This window comes from Alexandromys fortis, unplaced genomic scaffold (genome assembly GCF_014885135.2).
Source record: "Alexandromys fortis isolate MF-2015 unplaced genomic scaffold, M_Fortis_MF-2015_v1.1 scaffold_16, whole genome shotgun sequence".
Taxonomy (NCBI): domain Eukaryota; kingdom Metazoa; phylum Chordata; class Mammalia; order Rodentia; family Cricetidae; genus Alexandromys; species Alexandromys fortis.
The window spans coordinates 7,595,253-7,613,690 of NW_026067893.1; the positions used below are offsets into that span (position 1 = coordinate 7,595,253).

General features: G+C 45.2%; 1 long non-coding RNA gene across 1 annotated transcript; it reads left to right on the top strand.

Annotated features, from left to right (window-relative positions):
- Positions 1 to 7,970: 7,970 nt before the first annotated feature.
- LOC126503366 (uncharacterized) lies at positions 7,971 to 14,880 on the top strand. Its single transcript, XR_007592270.1, has 3 exons — positions 7,971 to 8,058; positions 8,391 to 9,263; positions 13,067 to 14,880. It is a non-coding gene; the product is annotated as an uncharacterized lncRNA (long non-coding RNA).
- Positions 14,881 to 18,438: the final 3,558 nt, after the last annotated feature.

Consider the following 18,438-nt stretch of genomic DNA (forward strand, 5'->3'; position numbering starts at 1 on the left):
ATCAGCTGGCTTTAGATGTCTGGATTCACTTCTAGGCTGTGCTCTCTTCCCTTGGTTCTGGGAAGGCCTGTTGAAGCCCTTAAATCAAAACCAGCTGTCTGTTTTTATACAGCCACGTCCCATGGGGCTTATCTGAGTGTGGTACAGCTAGCTTATCAACGTGTCCCTCACAAATATTTTTTTCTTTGTCTCAGGAGTTTTAGAAACCCGATATTTTCTACTCCCCTTATATTTTCAGTGACTTTTTTTTTTATTACCCCAGGAGCATTTACTCCTGATTGAAGGTGGATATTCCAGGTAGCAGGCTATCAGAGCTACACCTAAAACAGTGTTGTTCAAATACTTCTCTCCCTGTTTCAGGAAAAAACCCAGAAATTGAAAGTTTTTCCTTTGTCTCAAGCAGAATGGCTTCCCTGTTTCTGATGTCATGGCACCAGCACGTGCTTGCTTCTGGAGAACTCTTTGGTTAGATCAGCAAGGTACTTTTCCACATAGAGAAAACTCCTTCCCCCAAATGAATTACTGGCATAACTTTATAAAATATATATTATATAATATATACTTTTTTTACAAGTATATAATCAAGTGTGGGCATTTTTGCCTTACAGCTCCAGTAGGACTGTTAAATTCAGTTGTTCAATTGTGTGTTATGTAACTCTAGAAGTATAGAATACTGTGCATAGCTAGTAATCCCTAAAGTTACATCAATCACATGCTACGTGACCATATGCCTTTTTCATATGCCACCTACCACTCACTAATCATCTCTCACTGGCCCAATTCCACATTCCTGGTAGGAAAACACTTGGTCATCTGTTTAGGGTCAGTTGTCCACTCCTGTCCAATCAGATAGGCTCAAGCTGGAAACATCTTATTACAGACACATGGATTCAGAATCTCACTTGGTGAGCTCTTCTCAGAGAGAGAAACAGGAAATAATTCTCAGAGAAAATGGAAGCCCTCAGGCTTCTCCTTATGGTTCCTGCTCCATGATCCCTGTAGAAGTGCAGTATCTGCCTAAATTATCAAAGGTCAAGCTGTTCTGTCTTCTCCACATCCCTCTTACATCCTCTTTTCTACTGATGAGCATTCGTTAAATTCCTTATGTGTGTCTGACCATGAAGGAACACGGGCTTGACTTCCATGGTCTGCTCCCACGTGCTCCTCTGTTTCCATGGAGATCACTCGAGAACTAGCTGAGGGATCAGCTTTCCATGTCCGTAGGTCTCCCCTTCTTCCTGCGCGTCCCTTCCCTGGAGTTATGGCTTGTGGTCCCATGCTTATGGCATTCTGTACCTGTTTTCTAGCCTCATGTTTTGGTGTCAATTTTGGGTGTTCCCTTAATAGAGAAAAGGAGTTCCCTTTATACTTCCTCTCTCCTTTGTACCAGCCAGGCCTTGGGCAGATATCCAAACCTTTTTCTAATAACAAACAGGGTTGCCAGGTGTCACAGGTAGAACTGTGGGGTACTCAGCTTCAGAGGACAGGAAAAGGAGTCCTGTTCCTCACTTACTGTATGTAGCAGAGCCACTGCCTGACAGTCAGGAAAGTGGGAAACAGATTTCTATTGTGTCAGAGTCATGATATAGCTCGGGTCTCTTTTTAACAGCAGATTATCTACCCTAAGTATTATCTCATTCCTATTGAGCGAAACCGGCCTCTCAACAGGAATGGAAATGTGTGAAGATAAAAAAATATGTGAAAAACCCTAAACAGGTGGTACTCACTAATTAAAAAGTGGGAGACAGAAAAAGAGAGAAGGTAGAGAAAAATGGTGTGTTATAGTATGCTGCAGCAAAGTCTGTCTGAAATCGACTCTCTGCCATCGTGTGTAAGTCTGCCCAGGCATCTGCCTTTCTAGGGAAAGTCTTTATAGAGAGACAGAATTTCAGAATTCATGTGTGTTTGAGTTGTACTCCTTGCTGCTTGTGACAAATTACTACTAGAAAATGATCATCTTTGGCAATAAATTACCAATATAAACTATAAAGGAAGAAAAATTGAGACTAAAAAGAGTTCTAAGATTTAGAGAAGCTTGTTGATTCTGGATCCCAAATTGGGGTTAAGACCAGAAAGTATACACACACACACACACACACACACACACACACACACACACACACAGACACACACACACACACACGGAGAAAAGACCATTAAGAATTAGATATTGTTATGATTGAGCATTCTTTGGGTATATACCCCAAAGTAGTATTTCTGGGTCTTGAGGAAGATTGTTTCCTAATTTTCTGAGAAATCACCACACAGATATCCAAAGGGGTTGTACCAGCTTGCATTCCCACCAGCAATGCAGAAGTGTTCCCTTTCCCCCCACAACCTCTTCAGCATAAGCTGTCATCAGTGTTTTTGATCTTGGCCATTCTTACAGGGTAAGATAGAACCTCAGAGTTGTTTTGATTTGTGTTTTTCTGATGGCTATGGACATTGAGCATTTCCTTAAGTGTCTTTCAGCCATTTTAGATTCCTCTGTTAGAGTTCTCTGCTTAGTTCTATACTCTATTTTTTTTAAATTGGATTGTTTGTTTTTTTGTGTAATCGTTTGTCCTGTCCCTTTAAGAGACAGGCCCAGGCCACTCCTTCCCCTGTCCACTAATGAGGCAGGCAGATCTTCCTTCTGCTTCCAACCTGAGCTCCCTTCCTTTCCATCTCTTTCAAAGAGGCAGCTTCTGCCTTACTTGCTTCTCCCCTCCCCCACTGTCTCTCTCTCTCTCTCTCTCTCTCTCTCTCTCTCTCTCTCTCTCTGCCTCTCTGCTCTTCTCCCTTCTCCCCTTCCTCCCTTTCCCTTCCATAACCCACTAAATAAATACCCACTTACTCTGCATGGCATGCCTATCCCTCCATCTCTCGCCTGCCATGTGGCTCCCTGACTAGGACCCACAGGCCGCTTGGGGGCTCCCTCCCTGGGATGCAGCTGCTTTTGTGGCCCACCATGGTTTCAGGACCCGCTGCCCACTGCACCCCTCAGGGGAACCGCAGCAATTTACTGAAACCATAACGTTTTTGATGAGCAATTTCTTGAGTTCTTTGTATATTTTGGAGATCAGCCCTCTGTCTGATGTGGGGTTAGTGAAGATCTTTTCCCATGCTGTAGGCTGTCATTTTGTCTTGTTGACTGTGTCCTTTGTTTTACAGAAGCTTCTCAGTTTTAAGAGATCCCATTTATTAATTGTTTCTCTCAGTGTCTATGCTACTGGGGTTATATTTAGGAAATGGTCTTCTGTGCCAATGTGTTCAAAGTGTACTTCCCACTTTCTCTTCTATGGGGTTCAGTGTAGTTGGTTTTATGTTGTGGTCTTTGATCCAAGAACATGTGCTCAACTATGTTCACAGCAGCATTATTTGTAATAGCCAGAACCTAGAAACAACCTAAAGGACCCTTGACCAAAGAATGGATAAAAAAAGATGTGGTACATTTACACAATGGAGTACTACACATTGAAAAAAAAATGACCTCTTTAAAATTGCAGATGGGTCTAGAAAACATCATATTGAGTTAGGTAACCCAGACCCAGAAAGACAAATATAATAATGTACTCACTCATAAGTGGCTTTTAGACATAAAGCAAAACAAAAACAAAACAAAACAGCCTACAATTCACAATCCCAGAGAACCTAGACAACAAAGAGGACCCTAAGAGAGACATACATGGATCTAATCTACTTGGGAAGTAGAAAAAGACAAGATCTTCTGAGTAAATTAGGAGCATGGGGATCATGGGAGAGGGTAGAAAGGGAAGGGAGAAAAAGTGAAGGGAGCAGAGAAAAATATATAGCTCAATAAAAACAATAAAAAAGGAAAAAAGAGAAGTAGATATTGAAACTTAACCTTGCAGCAAGGCTCAGATTAAGGGTGGAGCTTTTCCCCCAAGGCCAATAGTTCCCATGGTCTAAAGGTAGCTGCTGCTAGGTACAAAGAAAGCTATGGAGACAAGAAAGCAAATAATTTAGACTTCAGAACTGGGTCTAGGAAAAGACTTTGGGTGCGGTCACCGTATTTGGAATTTATTGGAAGCAAAGAAGTGGGAAGGTTATTGTTACTGAGGGGGTTGTATTACAAAGGTCTCAAGCTCAGACAAATAATCTCTGATTGGCCAAGCTTTATCCTTTTGTCCTAAATTTGTCTGAGCAGGAAGTGAGCTGTGGAGGCTGGCTGGTCTTCATGAGTCCCATTGGTAATGAGTGAGGAGGGAATCCCTTAGAGAGTAGAGTAGGAGACCCTGAAGAAAACTCAACACGGAATCCTTTCCAGAGAGCAGGACAAGGGATAACAAGGGGCTTGACCTGCCAGAAAGAGATCTTTACAGTGCTCATCATCACGTAAAAATGATATATTTCCTCCTTCTTTTTGCTTTGTGTGGCAGGTGCTTTAATTACTGTTATCAAGTTCTTGTTCCAATCAAGGATAGTAGATCTGATAAAGCAGCAGCTCTCCACCTGTGGGTCATGACCCCTTTGAGGGTCAAATGACCCTTTCACAGGGGTTGCCTAAGACCATTGGAAAATACAGATATTTACATTACAATTCATAACAATAGCAAAATTACAGTTATGAAGTAGCAACAAAAATAATCTTGTGGTTGGGGGGGTTCTCACTTCATGAGGAACTGTATTAGAGGGCTGTAACATCAGGAAGGTGGAGAACCAGTGTTAGAGGAATAGATAACTAACCCTAAGCCAATAAATTGCTGAGCCAAGAGGAGCCACATATAAAACTGACCAAGAGCTTGTATCCTCTTAGTCTAGTATCCTAGACTTTGACTTAGATGTTGACTTCTCATGCCAACTCCATCGGTCAGGTGCTCCCTTTGTAAACTTTGTATACTTCATAAACTTTGTTAGCCCTTGAGGTGCGCAAGTGGCCAGGCCCAGCCCCCAGACTTCTCTATTGGTCCTAACAGCTTAGTCCTCAGGTGGGAGAGTGGCCCATCAATCCCTGAGCTTGCCCCAAGACCAGGCCACACAATCCCACCAATCCCAAGTCACCCTGAAAAGTTCTACCTCCCCTCCCAAGAAACTTTACATAAACCCTGCCTTCTGCTGGGTTCCCTACTGTGTCTCACCTGAGCAGAGGCAACCGCACTCCTGGGTTTTTCCCTCCAATAAATCTCATGTGTGAGGTTTGTTGTGTGGTGTGATGCTGTGGTATTCCTTGGCTCCCAACTATTGGGGTACATTTCATCCAAGCTGTAGCGCTTCCATTAGCCACGGTGACTGAACAGGAGTGCAGTTGGTTATTGTCTGACAGATGGGATAAATGTGGCCTCCGTGGGGGCAGAAAGGTGGTAATGGATTATTAGTGTCCAGAAGAACTTTAATAGACCTACAACTGTCCACTAAGACTTCATTTGCTAAAGATTCATTTTAACTTTAGGAACACACAGAATCCTGAGTTGTAAAGGCAGCTATTGTCATAAACAAGCTATGCCATTAATATAGATCAACATGTTCTTGTCTTTCCACGGGTCAGTGTTAATTCTGCCGGTTGAAAATAAAACCACTCCCACAGTTTAAAGCCAGATTTGAAGCAAGTTTTAATTAAAGACTGTCCAGGTGGATAGACTCTGGCTAGGTCCTGGATTCCCAGGAAATGACCACAAGTCATGTTAAAGGAGCTTAGAAAGCCATAATTCTTCGCATATCACATCAGGTCCAATTGTGGGCAAGCATACATCCTGACATATTTCCTGCCTACGTACCTCCCGCCCACGTGTGATCAAGCACATCTGGTGTAGATGGGCCAAACAAACATAGAACTATCAGGAAGTTATTCTTAACTGTCTTATCTGTAAACAGAACCCTTAACCTGCAAGGCATGTTTTTCCCGTTTTGGTCTCCCAATTAACTTGCAAGGTACACTGTTTTTGTTCCTGGTTTGGTTTCATAGTCAAACCTTATTATATATCAATAAAGCCACATGCTACGTCGGTTTTATTGGCTTTACTTCATCACAATTTCCCTTGGTAGTTGTTACTATCAAATTACAAATTCTTTATTCCGTTTTTATCATTTTTTCCCTTTGCAGTGTGTGTGTGTGTGTGTGTGTGTGTGTGTGTGTGTGTGTGTGTGTGTATCTGTGTGTCTGTGTTGCAGTCAGCAGTTGATGCTGGGTGCCTTGCTCCATTGCTTTCCATCTTACTTTTTGAGACAGGGTTTCTCACTGAACTCTAGCTAGCTCACCAGCTCACCAATTGGTTAGGTTGGCTGCCTAGTGAAGTCCCATATTTGCCTTCCACTTCCCACATGCAAAGGTTATGGGTGCAAACCCCTGTGCCTGGATTCTTTACATGGGTGCTGGGGACCTGTGGCAAGCCCTTAGCAGACGAAGCCATCTGTCTCTCAGTCCTTCGTTCTCAGTCATTAACATCTTCAGTACCCAGAGACATCATGCTCTCAGCAGTTGTATCGGGTAACAGAGATGTAGAAAACAGTAGAGTGGCCGAATTCCTCTGGCAAGGAGCCGAAGTAGAGTCAATGTGAATGCCAGAGAGACTCTGTAGCGACCAGGCTATGGACCACTGCAGGCTGTCAAATTGAAAGGCCAGTATGCAGTCTTGAAGTGGGTGGTAAATGGTATCAAGACTGGAACTATCATTCTGACCAACCAGATCAGATTAATCAGGATGAGCTGATGTCCAGGGACAGACGTGCAATCTTGGGTAATTTCGGCGGCAAAGATCATGAAGATGTTTGGAGGCGTCCCTGACAAAACGGCCTGCTGCTGCTCATGTGCACCATCTTAGCTAGCTCTGTTTTTATGGTTCCAGTCGGGGCTTACGTCACTGCTTTTTTTTTTTAAATTTTATTTTACATAAAAGTTTATGTATTACTATTGTGTATATGTGGGGTGAGTGTGTGTGTAGGCATGTGTGTGTCATGTAGACCTGTGCCACGGCACTTCTGCTGAGGTCAGAGGACAGCTCTCAGGAGTTTGTTCTCTCCTCCCACCGGTTGAGGCAGGGTTTCTCTCATTTCTACCTCTCTGTATACTTCCAGCTAGTTAGATGCTCCTATTCCTGCTCCCCACCCCCACCCCCAATTTGGCCATAGGAATGTTGGGATTACAGATGTGCACTGCATCTGGCTTTTTGATGTGGTTTCTTAGGACTGAACCCAGGTCACCAGGCTCGTGGGCAAGCGCTTTCCCCAGCTGAGTCGTCTTGCCAACCCCTGGCATTCACTGAGCTGTGTTTTCCTAAACTCAAGTACGTGGTGGGTCATGATAGCGCTCTCCTTTTCCCTCATATAGCATTGCTTATTTTACTGGTCAGGATGCAGTTACTCCACAGACTTTTCAGTACGCACGAACAAAATTTGTATGTAGTCTGCAGTATTTTGGTGCACACCGCTATGAGAACATTTTTATGTCCTTTATCAGAAATTCAGATTTACTTAAGGATCTTGAATTTTATCTGACCATCCTGTGCTTATTGTTCCTTGATGAGATAATAGACTGAAATAGGCCAGGCTGAGTAGTACATATTTATAAAGCTCTGTCACTTGTGAGGCAAAAGAAGATGCTCACAAGTTTGAGGTCAGTCTGCTCTATGGAGAGAGTTCTAAGCCAGCCAAGTTTACACAGAAAAAGCCAACCTGAGAGAAAATAAATCATGGACTTAAGCGTTAAATTTTTTATTGAATTTTAACTAATTAGTTTTGTCTCACTGGAGGTGGAGAACAGGGCCTCATAGAAGCTTGGAAAACACTCTGCCACAGAGCTACAGCCCAGTCCACTAAAGCTGTCCATAAAATGCACAGGGAGATGTAGTCACGATCTGTCCCATAGGACCCTCCCGGCCCTCCTCTCCAGAGCTATCACTGATTTGATCTTTGATGGACACTTGACTGCAGACAGGACATTTAGTCCACAGGTCTGCTCGCAGCCTATCAGCGAGCCTGGTGCAAATGTTGGCATGGAAGGGAAACAGTGATGAGGTCAACCAACCAGATGTTTTGTCTCAAGAGTCCGAACCCATCACGTGAGAGAATTAGTCAGAGGGACAGAAGCCAAAAGACACACAGAGAGCAAGAAACAGGAAGGTGAGTTCACAGCTCAGCAGAGGATCTGAAAATGAGCTCTGGCGTGGGGGAAGGTGCCGAGGGCGGTTCAGCGGCATCCGAAGCACTTTGAGGGAGAGACGGAGGTGGAACTGCTGAGCCCTGCAATGAGGACACCAGAGACCATTGAGTCCTAGTTCTGGGCGTTCCGAGCCAGTCTGCTGCGGGCAGTGAACCATAGCCGTCCTGTTCCCAGACTAGGACCCAAGCGCTTTAAAGCCCCAGCTGGACCGGTCTGGTGTTTAGCTTTTCTTTGGTTCACAGGGAGAGCTGCCTCCTTGGCTGACCTTTTCTCTTTCTGTTTCTGCCCTCAGAGTCAGTCGCCATCATTTTGGGGACAGAGTTAACCTCACTGGGGAGGATACCCCCCCCCCAGTCTGCTTGTGCTGCGCTCTTCAGTGCCCCACCAGAAGAAGCGAATTCTCATGTCCCCCACCTCCATGTAGCATCAAGCCAATCTTCAAATGCCAACACCTTCTGGTTCCAGCTTGGAGCTTTGGACATGGGTTACGTTGCCACTGCCTACTTATGAAAAATCTCGGTTATGACACCTTTTTGCGCCCATCAAACCAGTGTTTGGCACAGGGCCTGGTATATGCTTGGAGACCAGTGAAAACATACACAAATACCCTCTGCCTATGTCAGGTTGAACGCCTGAGGCCTTGGGTGGAAACCACTGAGTTCTGACTCTAAAACCACCTGCTTAGTAACTGTGGGCACGAAACTCCGTCTTCCTGGTCTCTGTTTGCTCCCTTGTAGATGAGAGGGTGAGAGTTGCTTCTCTGGCTTGTTGTGAGGTTCAGAACAGCAGATGTGTGAAAGTCTATACATAACAAGCCCTCTGAGACATGAACCGCACTGCGTGGGAAGAAGCTGAGCTTGGTGTGGAAGTTGCATATTTTAACCTCTTCCAAGAAGAAATCAAATGCATCTCAGGATACAAGGTTCGTTCTGACAGAAAGGCAGACATTTAAGAAAATGACTCAGTGGGTAAGAATACTTCCCGTGTCATCATGAGAACCAGAGTTCAGATTCCCCAGGGCCGCTCACACTTAAAAAATAAAAAAATCAAGTGTGGGCACACTCAGTTGTAGCACTGGGACTGGGGAGGAGCGATACAGCAGGATTGCTGGAGGTTATTGGTCACCAGGCTAGCAAAACAAACGAACGAACAGCAGCTACAACAGGTGAGCCCAAGGTTTAGAGAGAGGGAGGAGGAACTGGGGCAGGAGACAGGGGGGCAGGGGCGTGATGGAGAGCAGCAGGCGCTCCCCTCCTCTGGCTTCTGCATGCACACATATGCATAAATGCTCATATACACACATACATGCATGAGTAAGAACACACGCAGACACACACACACACACACACGGCATGCACTCATATTAGCCAGCTGGAGAGAAATAAGTAGATTTTATGGTTTGTTGGGCTTTCAGCTTAAAAATTTTGCAATTTTGCTGGGTGGTGGTGGCGCACGCCTTTAATCCCAGCACTCGGGAGGCAGAGGCAGGCGGATCTCTGTGAGTTCGAGACCAGCCTGGTCTTCAAGAGCTAGTTCCAGGACAGGCTCCAAAACCACAGAGAAACCCTGTCTCGAAAAACAAAAACAAACAAACAAACAAAAAAAAAACAAAAAAAAAAAATCAGAGAGTATGAATCTCGAATATTTACAATTCATAACAGTAGCAGAATTACAGTTAGGAAGTAGTAACGGAAATAACACCACAACGTGAGGGTTGCAGCATTAAGAAGGTTGAGAACCACACTGCTCTAGAGAAAGCAGCCACATTTGATCAGATTCCAAAGTAGAACTGTGACACCCCCCCAATCACAAACTCTTCCCTGCCACAGGGAAACCCATTACTACTTAAATCCTTGCTCCTCGTGAATCTTGCTGTTTCCTTGTTTATCAAGACACCCCCCCACTGTCATGTGACCCACTGGAGCCCAAGGGAGCCTGCTGATCTTAGATAGGAGAGGTTCTGATTCTGAGGAATATAATTGCCCAGCAAAGCCACCGTGCTGGCCCTTCTGCTTACAGACCACATTCATTATGTGGGGGCTTACACACCGAGGACCCCAGAGGGGGATGGCTGGGCTTTCGCTGCGGATGCACAGCGTCCCCCTGGTCCTGCCCTCTATTAGAGCACGGCTGGGCAGACCCCGCAGCCTTTCTCCTGGAATTTGAAGGGATCAGGATGAAGAGGCTGAAGCTTAGGTTTTTGAGCAGAGGTAATTTCAGAAGGTAGAATCATAGCTTAAAGGAACTCTCGCGGGAATTTGCCTGATGTAAAGCTAACAAGACATTGTGATAATTTCTCTGGAGCTGGCTTCATTCCAAGTTGGATTTTAAACGCAGATTATAAAGCAAACACCATCCCCCACAAGTATTAAAGGAGGGGAGAATAACAGAATGGGGGCTGCAAAAATGGTCTCTATTGTGGGACCAAAAGCCGTCAATCACGCAGGCTGACAGGCGTCAGAGATTGACAGACAGGCCCTCGCTCCTGACTTCAGTTATCAAGGGGAATGGGAAAAGTGTCTGCAAGAACATGTTAAATTGCCAAAGTCATTACCAGTCACCAATTACCAAAGAAAAGATAACAAGGTGTATTTTAGAAAAATCGATGCAACAACATGCATTTCAATACAGTGAGTTTTTTAGAACTTTTGAAAACAAAAGGAACTATTTAGGGAATATACACGGTGGTTTTCCAGCGCACACCAAACACGGGGCTTTGTGAAGTCATCAATATTCACTTTCGATTTGGCTCTGCTTTAGGGGAGCCGGGATTAAGCAACAACCTAATGTACTTTCAGCCTTTCCCCTACACGTCTACCCAAAGGAGGGAACCAGGGAAAGCCTGCTTGGTTCCCAAAGACCTCTCAGGGTCCTAGGCATGGACGGGGCACAGGAGAAGTAGGCAGCTGCTTGCTGATGGGCAGTGGGCACTGTTGGGCAGGATGCTTCCTGTTGTAGTCCATCTTAATTGGATCCCAACCTATCCCAGCCCTGAAGGAGAACTGGAGGACCCAGCTGCTGCCCCACATGGGGTGACAGGAGGGTGTGGGGGGGACAAACTCAACAAATGAAAGGGAGGCAGGACAGAAAGATCCAGGAAAATGATAAAAATGATGGAGTCATGGAGAGGGAGTAAAGCACCCACCCTGGAGGACGGGAGAAGCCTCTGGCCAGTTGGAGACAGGATCCCAGCACAGCCAACATGCGCTGAGAAGATTGCTGATATCAAAACAGTATTTTTCATCTATGGATTTTTTAAGTGCTAACCTAACCACAAATTCCTCTTAAGAGCTGACGGCATATGTCCTTGGGTGGTGCCTCATTCCTCTTCGCGAAGGCATTCTGGGGATCTCAAACAAGAAGTTAGCTTGGCTTGCAGTAAAGACATCCTACCTTCTTGCATCCCTGAGATCCCATTGGTTACAATCCTACCAGGAGCTGCCGAGGAGCCGTCCTGCAATCTCATTTAGAGTCCCTTACAGCTCTCTGAAGACAGCAACGTCCAAATTCGCTAAGGTGGTATGTGTGGCTCTTGTGACGACAATGAAGGGCTGGGCGATTCCACGAGAAGCTCACACCCATGCGCACACCACGGGGTGGGTGTTTTTCCGAGCATATCTCTCTCTCTCTCTCTCTCTCTCTCTCTCTCTCTCTCTCTCTCTCTCTCTCTCTCTCTCTCTCTCTCTCTCGGNTGGAATTTGGAACTAAGTAGGGTTATTTGTATTATTTTAAGAACCTCAAAAAGGAATATTATTATTGCCATACTAATTTATTTTAAACACATCTCAATCAAATTTTTATGAAACATCCCTTTAATGAACTCCACGACTTGGCAGAGTGGAAACGAGAAAGTGCAGTCTGTGTGGGGAAATGAATGGCTCTCTGTGGTCCTGCGCAGCTGCATAGTGGAGCACTGCTGTAGCCTCTGGATCTGCTCAGCCCTGACTCTGGAATTTCCCAAATGTCATAACAGCATGCTTTCAAAATGATCGGCTCAGGCCCTGCACCCCCAAGTGTGTAATATTGTCAGGGTATTTTATCTGCTGCCATGGGTTGTGCACATGACAAATCCATTTCCCCCAACAAACCATCACGTATGTCCACACTGTCTATAAGTTTTGAGTTCTGACAGCTCTGCAATTATCCTCTGGCATGTGGATTGGCTTGGGTCGAATGTAATCGGAGGATGATGTTCTTAACGAGTAAAGGAGATGTCACTCTTCTTCATGATGGTCCTTTCTGGAGAAGGTGATGTCAGACATATGCAAGGCTTAACCTTGCTGGAGAAAGTCCCACAGACTTTCCCCAGGGTAGAAGAGATTGAGCAGGACTGATGTGTAAGCATCCCACCTCCAGGGGTGATAACAAGGTCACCGTGTACTTAGGTTTGGCTTTGTAATAATACATCTGGCATCAATAGACTTCCTTTCCTTCCAAAGTGCTTTCCTATTTGTGATCCCATTTTGCCCTCACAAGAGGAGGATGGGGAGCAGGTTTCCCTGCTCTGGTTCAGGGCAGGGCACTTCACCCTGCTCAGATCCGGTCTTTCCATCTGTGAAACGGTGTTGTAATCACTGCTGGGTGCTCAGGGTTGTGTGAGCGCAGATGTGGCAGGGAAGAGCTTTGGAGACTACGAAGCATTGTGAGTAGAAGCAGACCGTGGCAGGGACAGCCGTTTACACACTCTATAAGTTGAAGAGGCAGAAGGAGCATGAGCAATGGAACAGTAGAGATTGTTGTATAAACTGGGTGCGGGGGTCCACGCCTGCAATCCCTGCACTTGGAAGGAGGACCAGACGTTCAAGACCATTTTCTGCTACGTAGAGAGTTTGGGACAAACCTGGGCTATGTAAAACACTGTTTTAGAAGAAATTTTTTTTCAATCTTTACTTTGTGAAGACATGGACTAGACACATACATTAATTTGGTAGGCTCAATTTTTTTTTTTCCGGTTTCTCACCTTTACAGATGCCTAAAATATAGATCAAGCAATTGCTGGTATTGGCTTGTTCTTGACTTTCACGCACAAAACTATACACGAATGAAGAAGAAAGATGCTATGATGAGAACAGTTTTGTTTCCAACTTAGTTTGTGCAAATACAAACTTTGGATTCGTGTATGTAACAAAATGCTGACCGAAACTGACTTGAATATGAGATTTATCGACTTGTGAAATAAATGGGTGTGTAGCAGTCCACGCTTCAGTCATGAGGTGATCCAGGGATTCCAGTGCATTCCTCGGGACTTCTTTCTGTCCATCTCTTGGATCTGCTCTTCTTTGCATTGGCATTGCTGAGTCTCTTCATGAGTGATAAACGGCTCCCAGGAGCAGCCTTAGGCCTGCATCTTCACATCTAACCACCTTCCAAGAAAACAGAGGTTTCTTTCCTTAATGACTTAGACGTAAGTTCCAGGTCTAAGACTCCTGGGATTGACTTGGAATCCCTGCCTGGACAGACACTGTTTTCAAGGCAATGGGCATGTGGTTAGCTCTGGCTATTTCTTTTCTCTGTTGCTTTCTCTAGGGTAGGGGTAGGGTTAAAAGTGGGCTCAGCCTCATTGGAGCCACGTGGACAGAGGCTCTTCCCTAGAGGAGAACAGAGAGAATGTTAAGAGCAATTAGAGAGACTGGAGAGACAGCCCAGCGGCTAAGAGTGTAGTATGTACTGCTCTTACAGAGAACCCAAGTTCGACTCCCAGCACCCAAGCTGGTTGGCTGACAACCATCTATAAATACAGCTCGGGAGGTCTGATGTCTCTGGCTTTGGAGGGCGCCTGCGCTCACATGTATAGATCCACTCCATGCTCTTATATACACAGAATTAAAAATAAAAATAAATCTTTCCAAAAAAAGAAAGAGCAAGTAGAATGGAGTCTAAGATTTATTTATTTACTTACTTTTGTTTTGTTTTGAGATAAGTTTTTATTGCGTAGCTGTGGCTTTCCTGAAACTCATTCTAGAGACTAGGCTGGCCTTGCTTGAATTTACAGAGATCTGAGTACCTCTGACTCCCAAGTGCTGGGATTAAAGGCATGGGCCACTACTACACAGCTATTTTTTTTTTTTAATGTTCACATCCCTTGTTTATTTTGATTTAATCCTCTACCTTGTCTATGAGTCGTGATATCCCGTCCGTGCTTGATTCATTCCACTTGTAAACTTTGAGCTTTCTGGTTGGGTTATTGAGTTTTTCAGCTACGTCTTCATCTTAGTCTGATTCCCTTCAGTATTTCTCCTTATTGAATTCCATTTTTAAGTTCTTGATTGTCTCTGCCATTTCCATCAGCCTTCTACTTGTGTGTGTTTTCTTGAGTCTCCTTCAGGAATTTATTCTCTTTATGTCCTTTCTCCTTAATTTCATTGAGCTGTTTCTTTGTGTCTCCTTTAAACTCCTTGAATTCGTTGATGACGTTTGTGATTGTTCCTTTAAATTCTGTGTCCTGGCCATGTAGACTTCTTTTGTTAGTTCTGAGTCTGTTATGGACAGAGCAGGTTGGGGCAGAAGGGAGAATGAATGAGTGGGTTGGGCTTAGATGGAATAAAACTGGTAGACAGAGGAGACTGGGCTGGTATAACAGGATAAGAGTCCTGGTACAAGCCTGGAGTGTGGGGATAGATCTTGCTGGGTGGAAAGATTGGAGGTTGTATGGGAGGGTTAGGCAGAGTGGGTCTTGGCAGAATCCTAGTAGGTGTAGGTGCAACCAGGGGTGGCTATACTCGGTCAGGAGATGTGGTGTGGGTGACTGTGGAGGCCAGAAGAAGGTGTTGGATTACCTGGAGCTGGAGATACAGGCAGGTGCAGGCAGTTGTGAGCCTCCTGGTACCAGGGCTGGGAACCACGCTCAGGTGCGAGGAACAGAAAATAAGCCTAAGCACTCAGATCCATTTTAGCCCTAGAAGAAATCTAAGCAGATGATGCTGACAGTCACTATAGTCAATGAGGAGCTTGGATGATTGGTAAACGCACACTTCCAGTCCACATTCCCAGTGGGCTGGGCTTTACCAGTGTAAGAATTGCGTGGCTAAAAGGTCACCCGTCTAATTCAACACTCATTTTAAAGGTGTTACTGTTTAAGATGTTTGCTTTGGGAATAAAGAGTGGACATTTGACCTCTGGTTCTGACACCTCATTAGAGATTTTCTCAATGTTAAGAGCCAACCAGAGGCCTCTCACACGTTTCTCACGAGATGTTGCCCTTCCGAAGGTGAGGAGGCCTGCTCTGCAAAGACACAGCCCATGCTTCCAGAGGTGGAAAACAAGACCACACTAAGTTGGATACTTTTGACTTCTTCACTTTTACAGGACCACAGGGATGGTAGAAGGAAGTATGTTTCATCAACTGGATTTAGAGACAGGGAAATTGAAATAAGACTCAACTTCACAGGTAGGCTTCAGAGTTGGCTACCATTGTGGCATGATTTGAGGTGTGTCATGGGCCTTTTTGTTCCTGAAGGCCTCTAAAATAAGCATCTGCTGACATTGGGGAGCTTCCTGAATGGATGTAGTTTAGCTAGATGGTGGAGCTTCACTACACAGAACAGCTGCAAAGCTAACAACCTTTTAGGGCTGAGTTCACTTCAACAAATAGTTACTTAGGACCCTACTAGTGAATGTATCATCAAGGGTGACTTTGGTTCCAATTCCGACAGTATTAAAACCATAAAAGGTTTATTTATTTTTTATTTACTTATTTATGTACTTATTAAATTTATTTTTATTTACTTATTTATATACTTATTAAATTAAAGTTTCTAGGAATCCAACTCAAGCCCTTATGTAGGTGTTTTGTTCCCAGCTGCTTAGACCCAAAATAACCACACAGAAACTATATTAATTGAAATAATTTTTGGCCAATGACTCTAGTGTATTCCTAGCAAGCTCTTACTAGACAGAGACAGACAGAGATGGCAGAGAGAGAGAGAGAGAGAGAGAGAGAGAGAGAGAGACATTTTAGGGGTTGCGTTTTTCTTAATGAGTAGGCTTATACCAAATATTTGAAAATACAACAAGGGAATGGTGTCTCAAGAAAAGAGGAGAGGGGAATTTGTGTTTTGGATCTCTTGTATTTGAAATGCCCGAATGTTTGGACAATGCTCTTGAGGAGAAAGAGGAAAGGAACCAGGCCTCAGAAATCCAGATGGGCTGGGGATACAGATGTGGACATTGCAAAGTGGTGGAGGTGAGTGGGTACAAGGTAAAGCCTAGGGTGGTGTGTGCTGAGTGAGAAAAGGTCCCCATACCTACAAAGACAGGAGGAACAAGAGGAGACTCGGGACCCCAACAGTGTTCCAGGAAGGCTTCATGAGAATATCAGTCCTTGAAAGAGGTCTCAGAAGTGAGATGGGCCCTTAGTGGGTTCAGTGTTGTTTGGCATCTAAGGGTTGAGGGTCACCAACATCAGTGGACTTATAGATAAGGGGATCATGTGACTGAAGCAGAACCTGGAGGTGAAGGAGAGAAGAGAGCAGAAGTCAGGAAAGAGGGAGGGTCCTGCTTGTCTCCTGGAAGGGCCTTACAGTGCCTTTCTCACAGGACATTTTACCTCAGAAGGCTTCTCTTTTTGGCTTTGTGTGCGTGCATGTGTGTGTGTGTGCGTGTGTGTGTGTGTGTGTGTTGGAGGGGGCAGTTGTGGGGTCTTCTTTACATGCTAGATGCAGCATATGGACCCCAGACACTTCCTCCTCCTATACCAGGAAGGGCTGAAGTTGTGTCAGGTGTCATCTCTGCTCAGGCATCCAGCTAACTTCCTGCTTTTCCTGTCTACTCTAACCCAGCCTAGGGACGTCTTCCCTGAGCAGATGGACATCCGGTGTGATAGAGGCTATCTATTTTTATCTCTCTCCCTTACCTTACCCTAAAGAAAGGAGCCAGAGTCTCTCCAAAGTCCATTCAGGCACCTCCCAGATTACCTAATGCATAGACAGATCACGGAGCCTAATGCCCAGACCCCTCAATCTCTAGTTTTCTGCTAACTTTATCTCCCAACATGACTGTCATCTGAGATTCGCTATTAGACCTGGGGTTTGAGAAGACCTGATGACCATTCTTTCAGAGTTCTCTTAGCCCTTTACCACCGGGTCTTCTTGCCTCAAGGTGACCACAGCTCCCTTTGTCTCTTGCTCCTAGTGCCCCAGTTGACACTGCCCTCCCTCACCTCCTGACTCATGGAGACAGCCTAGACCTCTGTGCAGGCACTAGGGGATGAGCTTCTGTGATAGGGCACAGGTCAAAAGTGTTCCCAGCTCAGCTTCTTCTCTTTCACCTCCTGCTAGTCTGCCATAACTTCAGGGGAAATTTCTGCAACGGTGCTTGTCGGGCTGGGCTACGGGAAAGCAGACTCATGAGTCTGCTTTCACGGGAATGCCATACGCAATGCCTATAATTAGCACCCCCCAGGCATGGCTGCGTCCTCTGGCTTGTGGCATTTATCACCTCTCCAGACCCTGCCTGGGACCCACTGTGGAATCTTGAGCCACCACTGAGCTGCAGAAGATTGTAGGTAATGGCTGAGAGGCCTTAGAGAACTCTGAATATGTAACCAGCACTAATGTCCGCCCTCAGCTGGGTCCTAGGTGCTGGCTTCTGCCACGAAAAAGCTATTAGCTTCTTCCTGGAATCCATATTCTACCTCCTTGAGAGTGGAACATCTGCTTCTTAGGGTTCCAAACGCCCCAGGCTGTGTTTTCAACTTCTGTTAGTTTGAACCGGAAACTGTTGTTAATAGGAATTCACTGTGCTGACTCTCCTCTGTGCTCAGCATTGAAATTGAAGGACCACACAAGTAGACTTTCCCTGTCTTTAATTCTTTTCTTATGCTAATGGCTCGCATCCAAAGACAAGACTCCCACAAGTCAAACAAAACCAATCAACCACTGTATTCATTTCTGGAAGAAACCTAATCAAAGCAGTGATTTAATCAGTGTAGCCTAAAGTTGTGCTGTCCAATGTGGTAGTTGCTAGCCACAGGCAGCCATTTTTAGCCATGTTTGTCATAGCAGGTGTCGAAGTCAAGTGTGGCTTGATGGTTACTGTGTTGGACAGGGTAAAATGAACAGTCACACTGGGGAAAGTCTCATGAAACAGCCAGGGGTAGCACTTACCACCTACTGGGTACAGGTATGGCTTCATCCTGGCCAAATTAAAGAGGAAGGGAAAGGTTCTTGGGTGGGTGGGGCTGTGCTTGGGGGTTGGAATGGGCCAGGTATGTGGGATCCATCTCCCAGAGGACAGGGTCAGTCAGAGTGCAGAGCTGCTTCAGAGTGGCTGTGAAGGCCATTGGTCTAGGGGTGACAGGCTCAGGGAGTGAATGTCGGCCCCTCCTTACCCTTTCCCCCTCC